Source organism: Pseudogymnoascus destructans, assembly GCF_001641265.1.
Source record: "Pseudogymnoascus destructans isolate 20631-21 unplaced genomic scaffold scaffold_4, whole genome shotgun sequence".
Lineage (NCBI taxonomy): Eukaryota > Fungi > Ascomycota > Leotiomycetes > Thelebolales > Thelebolaceae > Pseudogymnoascus > Pseudogymnoascus destructans.
Window position 1 is genome coordinate 250,559 of NW_020167523.1, and position 13,473 is coordinate 264,031.

A 13,473-nucleotide genomic window follows, 5' to 3' on the forward strand; every position below is an offset into this window, starting at 1 on the left:
ACTGCCCAACCTTGAGAACTAACGCCTTGGATTACTGTAACCCATTCCCGATTACCAGGCTGTACCTTCTTTGCTTTTGCCCGCCCGTCTGAGCTTGTTACAACCATAGCAGTTGAGATAACGCCCATCATAAACCCAGTCTCATCAAAGTTGTAGATATCTGCTTCATCGATACCATATTTCGCAATTGTGTTACGCACAAGCTCAAACCAGCCATTAATAACTTCTGGATCTTCGCACTTAGCCCTCTGGTAGTCGTATTTGCGCTGAAAGCGTGTCTGGAGCTCTACACGCCGCTTAACAAAGTTTGAAGCCCAACGTGACCCGACGCGTGGCGCGTCGCGTGTTGCAAGTAGTCGATTTGCCATATCTTCAACAATAGACAACTGAGGAGGGAACCCTTTAGCAGCTAAGTCAAGTATATACTGAACAAGAACTGATTCCTCTAGGTTACTTAATATCCGTAAGTTGGCTTGGATATCGCGTCGTGAAGGTACACCTTGTAAACGGTGACGTAGCTTGCGGTGGTCTACGGAATAGATCCTAGCTGCAACTCGAAGGCGCAAATTAGGGTCGCTTTGCATAGCTTGGATAGCTAGCACTAATTTGCTTTCATCATTTTTATGGCACATGTTTTGTTGTGGAGGAATTTAACATTTAGTTGGGGGGGTTGGTCACCGCATGATTTTGGCACTTTCGCTTCTTTGGCACTTTCGTTATACATGCACGTTATATAATAAGGAATAATTCCAGTTCCGTTAGAATCCTACCAACTTCACCTGTACTCCCCATCATACTCAACAACAGGAATTCCTTTTTAAATAACGTAACGTATGGGGTAGTCGGACAAAAAGTTTATTCTACTCTAGTTGACCGAGTCCTACGTGCCACACACTCCTCCAATTCCAATTCTGGGTCGCTTGAATCGTTCTCTACCTCTTCCTCTTCAACTTCCTTGTCTACTTCTTCAATTGGCCATTTGCGTGGCCTTCCACGTGGTCTTTTCTCGGTTGACTTCAACTCTGCCTCCCGGACAATTTTCAACACTTCCTCGGTACTGAATACAAATTCGCCTTGCAACTTAATTCTCTTGCCCGTAGTTCTTTTCTTTCGTGTCTCAAGTATCTCTTTGTACTCTTTTACCTCCTTCCGAAGGATGCTGAGTTCAGCATTCTGACTTTCAACCAGCCTAGTCATTCTCTTGGCATAGCGTCGAGTTGGTGAAGCAGGAGAGTCACAAGTTGCCATACTTGAATTAAATACTAAATTTGCATGCCTTAGTTCAGTTCCATCTGGAGGAGAACTTCGGAGTATTGAGAGATCCAGAGTAGTGATATTGGTTGAGTTTTGAGGAGTGCGAGGTGGTTCGGTTGGTGGAAGTGGAAGGTTAGCCAGAACTCTTTCTGGGAGAAAGGGTATTAAACCTGCTGCCCTCCACCCACTTCTAATGTTTTGAGGTATAAGACCCTTGTCTCGAATACACCGGAAGATTTCAACCCAGTGGGAGCGCTGGATTCGCTTTATTCCTGCTCGAGTATACCGATCTACTTCCTGAGCATGAAATCGCGTAAGAGGTCCATACACCCCAACATCAAGTGGTTGGAGTAGATGAGAGCAATGAGGCGGTAGAATAAGAAGGTCGATGTCATTCTCAATGCACAGTGCAATCATATCGCCAGTAATGTGACTAGAATGGCCATCCATAATCAACATTCGCGGGTGATTTCCAGACTTTTTGCGTGACTCAGGCTCAAATACCTTCCGCAACCACTCAAATCCATGACTGTTTGAAGTCCAGCCACTATTACTTGTTGAGAAGTGCCAGTTTGTAGGGGTGTGCTTTGGAATCCAACTTGAATTGGTATTCTTAGCCTTGAATATAATCATAGGTGGTAAAGCACCACCGTCTGCATCAATGCATTCAAGTACAGTTATCCACTCCTGCTTCCCAGCTGTGACCTTCCTATTGGATTTCAAGGTAGAATCAACAATTATTCGTGTGGATTGAGTCTCTCCAACTGCAAAACCTGTTCTCATCCATATTATAGATGTTGCATGGCTTGTACTTTCGCTCTTCAATTCGTTCTTTAAACGCGTCAAACCAAGCTGAAATCTTTATAGGAGTGGCTTCTTTATGTCGTGCAGACTCTAGTTGTCTTGAGTAGACCCCTTTAAAGTTTGGATGTCGTTTTAAGAATCTATAGATCCATTCATGGCCTATGGGGGTAGGATTGGTCCGAAGAGTGGTTTGAGAAGACGTGATTTGGACGCGTCGTACGCGAATTTCTTCAGCCATTTCCTTGATCAACATAGGAGTTGCAGGAAAACCCGTGGCAGTGAGACGTGTAATCCATCGTGCTAGTGTATTTTCTTCTGCATTTGAGAGAGCTTGTTCAATTTCGTGAGCTACAGCACGCGTTTTCTTCCCAGACATCCTATCAGCAAGAGTTGACTTAGGAACTTCGAAGTGGTCTGCAGCAAGTCTAATTGATTTGAATTCCTTCAATTGGAGCGCAATGACAGCCTTTTGGATGTTGTCTTCAATCTGAGCATGACTGTATGGTTGTGGGATGTTTATGGTGGAAGGTATGAAGGTTCTGAGTTGGTAGTCGGGCATTTTTGTCCGACTACCCCATATGTCCGACTACCCCATACGTTACGTTAACCCTAACCCCAGCAACGACAAATCCGGCAAGTTTGTCACACAAGGCTACAACTCATCCCAAGGAAGACTATAGAGGCAACATGAGTAATATGACAATGGAGGCTATGAAGAAGTTGGGTTGTGTTGGTGCGACAGGGCGAGAACCAAGAGTCCTTCAGAAGGAGGCTCGGTGGATGATTCGGGAGGGGTTGTTCTTATTGGTGGAGGTGGGAGCAGGTAAGCAAGCGAGCAAGAACCGGATGGATTAGGATGAAGATGAGTAACAGTTGTTGAAAGGTTAGAGGGTTGTTAGGCTGGAGGCGATAGCATACCTCGCGAGGCGTGTAATGGGGTATGCGGGGGAAAATATATGATGCCCTCGCACCAGGGCGCCATGGCGCTTTGCGAGGCGCCTAGGACGGTAAGCGGGGAAATTTTAGAATATATAAGGCGGAGACATGGCTGACCTACTGAGCAGGCAAGTTACGTTTATAATATCGCAAGCATTAATAAGGGTCGAAATAAATCGTACGACACTAGGTATCGAAGTGTGGGATTACAAAGGGTGAATTGAGAGTTGCTCGTGGAGTGTCGCAAGGTAAGTTGGTTGATTTTCATTGGCGGGACCAATAGGGCAGGGATATTTTGGGCTGCACTTTCTACAGAGCACTTTCTACAGAGCACTTTCTACAGAGCACTTTTTGTAGCGTGTGGGAAGGGTATATAACGCGCAGGAATTTCGATTTGGTTTGAATAGATGATAGATAACTCCACGACAGTTGATGCTTAGACTAATAACTGTCATGTTAGAACTTTAAGAGCTGGACAGAATAGCACTTCGACAGAGCAGCTGTACTTATTACGACAGTACGAATTACGAGAGCAAAGCTATGCATACCACGGCAATACAAAGATGGCAGGCCCAAAATAGCGGAATGGGTTGGGGGTGGGTTACAGGGGTTGGGGTTGGAGGATCTATGGATTATGTGGAAGGCGGGGTTCTTAGAAATGTTAAGCAGGTTGTCAGGTAAGTGCAGAAACGGGTAGAAGTCGTGAATATGGCTGATGGTATATTAGGCACAGGGTCAGGAAACAGTGGGTGGGTTGATGGGATAACCGGATGATCCCTTGGATGGGATAATCGGATGGTCCCTTGGATCCACACTTGGCATACCAGACGTGGGTTCATGGGATGATCGGATGGTTTGATGGACCGGTATGCCACACAAGGCATGCCACGCATGGCATTTTGAAGGTTTATATAACGTACATGTATAACGAGTCGGCCACCCAAGCGAGTCGGCCACTTTCCACTGACCACCTATATATTATATAAATCAATTCAACTACAACGCCTTAAATCAATTAAAACTACTCAGAATCGCCATCTTCAGACATCTCCCAAACTACCTGACAAGTTCGCGAATTATGACCAGTTTGGCTGCAGTTGCCACAATGCCGAGTACGTAGCTGAGCCCGCTCTGTGGAACTACCCTCCCTACATGTATTTTCTCTCCTAGCATCAACTATACCCTTTTCTAGCCATATCGCATTAGCTTCAGGTGCTGAAAGCGAACCTCCAAGCTGTAGGCGGCTCTTTTTAGCCCTCCGGCGTTTGCTTAGTAACTCATTTGCTGTACAAAGCTCCTGGTTCTCAGCTTCAAGAAGGACTAGTCTGTGTGCTAGCATTGAGATACCTTTAGCCTGGGCGTCAACTACGTTATATAAATGGGTTGGAGAGCTACCCTGATGCCTAGCAATCCTAGATTTCAAGGTAGTAGAGCTTTGTACAGCCTCAATTGCTGTAGTTGGCGTTTTTAGACCCCAGGAGGTAGCGGTTCCTGGCCGAGAGTTTGACGGTGTAGGCGTTCTAGGCTTAAAATCCAGCTGAGAAATTACTGTTTCAGGGTCGTATGGAACAAGGCCAGTTGCTCGGAAGCCAGCTCGTACATTCTCTTCTCCCATTGAAGCAAAAAAGGCCTGCTGGAAGGCAGGAAAGAAGTCGTCTTTAGTAATGTGAGTTATATGCCTCCGCATCATCTGCTCAATTGCCTTGCTATACGAAGCTTTTAAAGGGCTAAAACAGCCTACATCAAGAGGCTGGAGGATATGCGATGAATGGGGAGGCATGCAAAGCGGTATAATATTGTTAAGCTTGCAGAAATCGTCGAATTCAGTATCTGTAAAATTTTGCTGTGGTAATCTGTGAGCGGAGCTCGCGTATTTGAAATGTCCGGAGGTTTTTGTATCCCAAAACTCTGCTGTAAAATTTAACTTAGTGATGATCCTGAGTTTTGAGTGACTCAATAACTTATACCGTTTCATTTGTTTCTCGCAGCAGATAGATAACGCTGCTATTGACCATTGGTTTCCATTATATCATGTAAGATCAAGTTAGTCTATAACATACATGGAGCAGAAGGCATAAAAACCCTGCGTGACATGACTGGGAGGCTGGATATTATGAAAGCGCAAGGGCTGCAAAGTGAGCTTTTACGAGAGAAGATAACGAAGCTTGGAAAAGAAAGTGTGACAGCTATAAATATAGAAAGCACTAACTATGCTAATGAAACCTAAGCCACCGCTCATAATTATCACAAAAACCGAAAAGAGGTTCTAATAGTAGTCATTCTGGGCAGTTGACCGTCGTTGTCTTGGGGTATGTTTGATGTCGGCTTTTTTGACATATTGCCTCGGGTGTGTATCGGTACCGATACGAAAGAGCTTGACTTCCGGTAGCTCGTAGCTATCAACGCTCTTGTCCACAATTTCCTCTGTGCTATGAGGGGGTTCTTAAGGATCTCGTATCCTATTTGGCGCCAATGCGTCGGCGACTTTACCAGCTTGTTCTGAAGAATCAAACCCTGATCCACTGGCTGTCCGTGAGATCTCTGGAATCACGGCTATTTGAAGTCGTCAGGTCTCTCCTCTGAAACATCACCGAGTCGCAGTCTATGGTGTAACGGTAGTTCTCCTGAGTCGTTCCGGTGTGGGATATTATTTAAGTACGGCCGTCCCCGGCAGGCGTGATCTTTTTTGTATAATGTAAGGACACAGGGCACCCAGCTCACAGTAATAGCATATGAGAGTGCGAGTCGGAGGCTAAACGGATGCTATCCTATAGGTCTACTACGAAGGATACAAAAAAGATGATGGGGAACCCCGTCAGTCGATTTTCTCAAGTATCCGAAACCCATCCGACTCAGTTCCGACTCGGTTAGGCCACCCAAATAATCACACGTGACCCCGCGGCTACCCGGAGTCTACTCCCTAGAATGAGAGATGAGAAGGCATCCTTACACCTTCATAGGGTCTCCCTCTAATGAACTCGTTAAGCTCTCAGGCGGATTCGCCCTTGTATATCTTAGGTTCCTTGACCCTTCCTATTAGTCTTTAGGTTGGTGCGACCTCCATTGATACAATAGAAGCAGTCTCTGTTTCCTCTTCTCTTTAGGGTCCTTCCTATTCATCTTTGATATCTTAGTGTCGCCTTTTCTGACGGCTTTCTTCCTAAATCAGGGCTTTCTTCTTCGCAAAGACCCATACTGCCTTAGGGTAGGCGTCATAGTCGTTACCGTGTGTTCTTCGGAAGAGCTCTAGGGCTTCCTATATGGTAGAAGGTGTGATCAAGCAGTGTGGGGTTAAAGGTGAAGTTAGAGAGAAGCTTGGTAGGAAGTAGAAAGTAGGAGTTAGGCGCGGCACCTATAACAAAGGGGGGTGGCCGCGGCAACTAACAACAAGTAGGGTCATGGGACCAGCCACTAAGCACGATCTTCAATACCCCACCACCTAGGCCTAACAAATAGTCTGAATAAAAACAGAAGGGCAATCAAGCCCTATTAATGAGCCTTGGAATTGAGGGCAATTCCACTAAGGGGGGAGGTAATTGTAAGGGAGGCCATCATGTGCCACCACCCAAGGCCCCTATTAGCAGGGCCTATAGGGCTTGGTAAACTAGGGCATAGGGCGCCTAGATAAAAGGGACTAGAGGCCTCGGAAGAAGGACTCTAGTCAATAGTCGCCTGTAACGCTGACTTCTAAACGATAGAAGACACAGAGGTTCTCTTGCGTAAAGGTTTACTTATCAGAGGAGGCAGGGGATCAGACACAAAGGCTTCAAGTAACACGTTACTAGTATATAACAAATACTGTATTGAGTTGAGCACGAAGCTCCTATCTAAGGAAATACTATCTACTTATATAGTGGCGTCGTGCCTAGTGGACTCTTGGGAACTCACTTGAGTCCTCGGAGTCCTGGACTCTTAGGACTCTTCTCATCATCCTGCGAGTCCATCACGTGCCTAGTGGACTCCTGGGAACTCACTCGAGTCCTCGGAGTCCTGGACTCTTAGGACTCTTCTCATCATCCTGCGAGTCCGTCACGTGATACTTTCGGAACTACTATTCCCCGCTGCCCCTCCAGGTACCAGGGCCGGTCTCATGCGACCTCCCTCCTTCCTGTCCTGTAGTTGGCCAGCCTTCTTGTTCCGTCGTAACACTCGCTCCCTTCCCCTGGGCATTCGTCTCGAATCCTATAAGTACGTCCATGTCCCCGGGACTCTGCTGCTCCTCAGCGAGTCCTTCAACATGCAACATGCCTACTGACACTGCCCGCAAACTCCAGGAACGCAACGATCTTGTCCGTCGAATAAAGAACCACGGATACGAACTACCCGAAATGGATTCTTGCTCGAACTGCGTGAGGCGAAACATTACTTGCGTGTCGTCTCCAAATGATTCACGGCGGTGCGCCGAGTGCGTTCGTCGCAACTTGAAAGAAAAGTGTGACTGTATGGGTCCTGAGCATCCCGACTGGGTGAAGCTCGAACGGGAGGAGGATCGCCTGGATCGCGAAGAGGAAGAAACCCTTTCGAAGTTACTTCGTCTGCGGAAGCAGAAACGCCTCATCCGAACCCGTGGTAAAGATATGCTCCGGCGAGGTTTGAAAACCCTCGACGAGCTTGATGCGGCAGAGGAGGCCGAACGTGTGGCTGCTGAGAAGCGTGATGCTGTTGAGGCTGAGGAACAGGCAGTTAGCGCTGCCTCCTCGTCTGTGACCGGGACCCTCGCTTCCTCCGATCCACTGGCCTACTCCCCTGCATCTTGGGATCAATGGCTGGCGGATGGCGGCGTCGATATTCCTCCAGCAGTTCTTTGCTGATGTTCCTTGTTGGTTCCCACGAATTATCCGTAGGTTCGTAATTTTCCCATTTTATCAAAAACTCTTCTCAACGTCCTACTAACCTTCTGTCTAGGATCGCTTCGACCTCATATTCGATTATCTCATTCTCGGGTTGGAGTTCGGTGTCGGTCGCAATTGGGGTATTTCCTCTTGCTGGTTCCAGTAGTGAGACATGAAATACCGGGTGTAGTCTAGACTTCTTAGGTAGCTGCAGTCTGTAATTAACTGAGCTGACTTTGTTCAATATTTTGAATGGTCCCAATTTCTTGAAGTCCAACTTTGTGCTTGGTCGTTTCGTTTTGATATGTTTCCGGAGTAGGTATACTTTATCCCCCTCCTTGAAGGCAGGTTCCATACTGCGCTTCTTGTTTGCGTATGCGGCGGATCGTTCATTTAAGAATTGGATGTCCATCGCAAGTTGTTCGTGGAACGATTTCAGTTGTTCCACCACGATCAGGGCTTGTTCAGCTCGTGATTCATCCGGTCTTGGTTGCCTATATGCTTCTGGCTGGTAGCCATAATTGGCAAAGAACGGTGAGACTTTCGTTGCTTCTGTCATCGCGCTGTTATATGCAAACTGTGCGATGGGTAAGATCTGAACCCAGTTATCCTGTTGATGATTGACATAGCTTCGCAGGTACTGTTCAAGGGTCTGATTTAATCTTTCTGTTTGGCCGTCTGTCTGGGGATGAAAAGCTGTTGACAGCTTATGATTTGTTCCCAGTAGCGCCATCAATGATTTCCAGAATTTCGAAGTAAAGAGCTTGTCTCTATCTGAGATGATTTCTTCTGGCATCCCATGATCGGCTAATATGACTCGAATGAAGGTATATGCGAGCGCCTCGGCGTCGCTAGCTTCTAGATATGGTATAAACTTCCCATATTTCGTGAGTCTTTCCGTGATGACGAGGATAGAGTCATATTCTATTCCTGTTAACGGGTCCTTGGAGGGTGGAAGCTTGACGATGAAGTCCAAAGCTATTGATTTCCACGCTCCTTTTGGTACTGGTGTCGACTTGAGTTGTCCGTATGGCAGATGCCTATTGGATTTTGACTTGCTGCAAATGTCGCACTCTCTTACCACTGTCTCTACCTGCTTCCTCATACCTGGGAAGTAGTAGTGTCGAGTGATTCGTTCGAAGGTTCGTGTTACTCCCTGATGACCGTGTGCTGGTAACGAGTGTTGTTCTTGCACCAGCGGGCGTCTCATTTGACTTGGGACATACACTAACCCTTTGTATCGAATCAATCCTTGTTCGTCGATGGTGAAGTCGCCTTCGACTTTGGACAAGACTCGCTTGGCGCATTCGTCTGTTGCGTAAGCTTTCTTGAGTCTTTCCTCGAGTTCTGTATCTTCGATGACTGAGATCGTCGCTAGTAACTCGTTGTACTGTATTCCTGCATCTGTTTTCTTCAGAATTGCTCTAGGTCTTTCTTCCTTTGGGCCGGCGTAGTCGGTCCGTCTGCTGAGAGCATCTGCTCTTGCATTCTCAGAGCCCTTGCGATAGGTTATCGTGAAGTTGTAGGCTGCGAGGGTTTCTGCCCAGCGGACTTGTCTGCGGTTTAAAACCTTGGTCGTGGTGAAGTATATGAGGTTCTTGTGATCCGTCCATACCTGCACAGGGTAGGTGGGTCCCTCAAGATATACTCGCCACTGCTCAAAGGCAACGACAATAGCCAGTAGCTCCTTGTCGTGGATGTCGTAATTGAGTTCCGCGGGTGACAGTTTCCTAGAGTAGTACGCGATTGGTTTGAACTTACCGTTCTCGTCTGGTTGATTCAGACATGCTCCAATTGCGAAGTCAGAAGAGTCCGTTTCGAGGATGATCTTCTTTGCAGGGTCAAATGTAGCAAGGATAGGTGCTTCCGTGAACTTCGTCTTAAGTTCCTGGAAAGCAGCCTCTGCCTTGTCCGTCCATTTGAATTCGAGATCCTTTCTGGTAAGCTCCGTGAGTGGTTGAGCTACCTTGGAATATCCCGAGATGAATCTTCGGTAGAAGTTGGCGAAGCCTAGGAAGGCTTGCACTTCCTTGACCGTGGTCGGTGTTGGCCATTCCAACACTGCCGTTACTTTTGCTTGGTCCATCTTGATGCCGTGCGTTCCAATAATGTAACCCAAGAATTCGACTTGGTTTTTATGGAACTCGCACTTCTCTGGTTTGAGGAGTAAGCTGTACTCCTTTAGTTTCTTCAGGACGAGTTTGACATGCTTGACATGCTCCTCCTTGGTTGCTGAATACACCAGGACATCGTCTAAGTAGACAATGGTAAAGATGTCTAAGTATTCGTGCAAAGCATCATTCATCAGTCGTTGCATAGATGCGGGTGCGTTTGTTAGCCCAAAGGGCATGACTTGATACTCGAATAGGCCATAGCGGGTGCGGAATGCTGTTTTCCACTCTTCCCCAGCCTTGATTCGGATCAGGTTGTATGCTCCTCGCAGATCTAGCTTACTGAAGATCTTTGCTCCTTGAAATCTATCGTGTAGTTCGTTGATTAATGGCAGGGCATACCTGTCCTTGATTGTGATGTTGTTCAACGCTCGATAGTCCACACATAACCGTAGGGAGCCATCTTTCTTTGGTACGAAAAGCACCGGACTTCCTGCTGGTGATGTGGATGGTCTGATAAATCCTTTCGCTAGGTTATCATCGATGTACTCCTTAAGTACCTTCAGCTCCTTTTCCGATAGCTGATATATTGGTCCGAACGGTGGACTCTTGTCTTTCTCCAAAGGTATCTCGTGATCCCATGGTTGGTGCTTAGGAAGCGCCTCATTCTTAGGGCCTTCCTGGAATAATTGCTCGTATTCCTTGTACTCCACCGGTATACTCATCGGTGAGGATGCCTGGGCTAGGTCATCGAGCTCGGAGGTTGCACATAACTCCTTCCGGCCCTGGGAGGGTTTCTCCCGTTGTCGCGTGTCCGTCCGTTGTTCACACGCGCACTGGCTCATCACAACTTTCTCGTTCCACCAGTCGATCTGGGGGTTGTGTTTCTTGAGCCATGGCATACCAAGGATGCACGCATGGTTGTCCATGTGCACGATGTCAAACTGAATCGTTTCCTTGTGCCCGTGTAGCATGACCATTTCCAATGGGACCGTTTCGTGGGTCACCATTCCTTCATTAGTCGAGATGGGCTCTCCATCTACGACCATTAACGGGTATGGTTCGGTTTTCAATTGCGTCTTGAAACCTTGCGTGTCTGCTACTTTCTTTGTCATAAAGTTGCCCGTCGCTCCTGAGTCAATCATTGCTCGGAGGTGTCGCTGTTGTATCTTAGCGACCACATATAGTTGCATGCTGCCCGTCGTGGCGCATAGCTGGTCTGTACTAGGCCTCTTCATGTCGCTCGCCGGTGGCCTACCGTCGAGGACTCCTAGTTTTTTGACTCGTCCGAGGAAGGATAGTATTCATCCGCTTCCAATGGTGGTCCTTGGGGAGATCGTTTCCCTCGCTCTTCTGCTTCGTCTAGCAGATGTGGGTATTTCTTGTATACCTGTTCGCTTTTGATAGGCAAGTCTCCTTCAGACTGGCTTCGCCTGAGGGCGTGAACTTGCTCTGCGTCTCTGAAGTGTATCCTGGGCGAGGATCGGGGAAACAACTGATTCTGGTGTTTCTTTTTCCAGTGGAGCTTGCAGTCATCTTCGCTGCAATACTCCCAGTAGACATACGCGTGCCAGGGATGATCAGTCTCTGTTGCGTCTGTCGTTGATAGTTCCTGCTGTCCTCTCACCCATGCACTATCTTCCCTCGGAGGCGTGGAGAACGTGTCTAGTTGCTCCATGGCTCTCCTTTCGATGCGTGGAGTGGGTCTCGCATTTTCCCGTCGGAGCATATCTCTGGCTTTCTCGTCGTACTTCTTCAGGGCTCTCCTGCGGTCCTGGTAGTAAATTTCGACGCTTTTCATATACTTCAGTTTAGCCATATGCTCGACATCCTTCTCCAGTTCTTCCGCTTCTTGGGCTTCCAACTTAGCTACGTCTTGGGACGTGCCAAGCAGCCTGCGGGTATTCGTTAGTTGGTCGTAGTATCTCCAGAGGTCATCCTTGCAGTCGTCCACCTTGCACTTTAACGGAAGTTCCTGTAACAGGTTCCCGTAGAGGTCTTTAAGCATGGGGATTCTCCTCTGGCCATTGGGCTTGTCTCGTTCGGCCCTAATCTTCGCGTGGGCGTGTTTTGCCATGCGTCTTACTACGTTCTTGCACCGTGGACTCATTGGTTCCGTAGGTGCGAGTTCATCGAAGGTCTCCTGTTCCGAGACGGTGAACGATTCCGCCTCCGACCCTTCATCTGAGCTCTCGTCTTCTGGGGTGCTTTCGCCGTTTATTCCCCAGTCCTGTTTGCTCACAAACGTTGCGTTCAACTGTCCTGTCCAGGTGGCGTTAAGTTGCTTGCCGACTTTGCGTCCGCCGTTCCCTTTCTTTGGCTGTCTGCAGTCTCGGGCCATGTGGCCTGGCTTGTCGCAGTTAAAACAGAGTCGTTCCTTGAATTGTCTGTCTTTCCTAGGGTCACGGGGTCGTCCAGGTTTGAACGTGGCATCGAGTTCCATTGGGTCCGACCAACGGTTGTCTCGCGGGTGTTGATCCCGTCATCTGCCCTCGTTTCCCCGGTAGGGGTAACTTTTCTTGGGCTTGTCATAGGTCCGACGTTCCTTCTGGAATTCGTATAGTCGATTGTCGATTCGGACCGTATGTTCGATTAGCGCTACCATGTCCGTTGGTTGTTGTTCCAAACGGGCAAGTTCCATACGTATATGGCTCTTCAGCCCACGTCGGTAGTGGCTGATGAGTGCGCTGGCGTCCCATCCTGTCTGATTGCCGTATCTCTGGAATTCTGTGGAGTACGTGAGGGCGCTGCCAGTCTGCTTAAGTGCAAACAGATGGTCTTCCGCGGTCTTAATCTCATCGATGTCTCCGAACATGCGTCGGATTTCCTTACAGAATCCATTCCAGCTGCCAAACATAGTCTGCGTAGTTGTCATGCTTCCATTGGTACTTTCATATTTGAAATAGTCCTTGAGGAATGGTTCGATCCATCGCAGGGCTTCCCCCCTAAGGTAGGACGCAGTCCACAGGGCATAGCTCTCCTGGGTGGGAAACTTCTCGTCATTGAAGTGCTGGTACAGTTCGACCTGTAGCAAAAACACCTCAAGTTCCTTTCGGTTGCCGGAGTAAGTGTCGGGCAACTTGACGCGTAGAGTTTCCTTGAGTTCGTTGACGGTGGGTGCATCGGGCATCTCTTCATTCTCAGGCTTAGACCTCTGAGACGAAGTTGGCGTGGTGGGGGTTTTCCCCTTCGAACTGACGACAGACATGTTGCTTTGTGTGTAAGCCGGTACCTCGTAGAAGTGGTGCTCAAAGTGTAACGCTGACTTCTAAATGATAGAAGACACAGAGGTTCTCTTGCGTAAAGGTTTACTTATCAGAGGAGGCAGGGGATCAGACACAAAGGCTTCAAGTAACACGTTACTAGTATATAACAAATACTGTATTGAGTTGAGCACGAAGCTCCTATCTAAGGAAATACTATCTACTTATATAGTGGCGTCGTGCCTAGTGGACTCTTGGGAACTCACTTGAGTCCTCGGAGTCCTGGACTCTTAGGACTCTTCTCATCATCCTGCGAGTCCATCACGTGCCTAG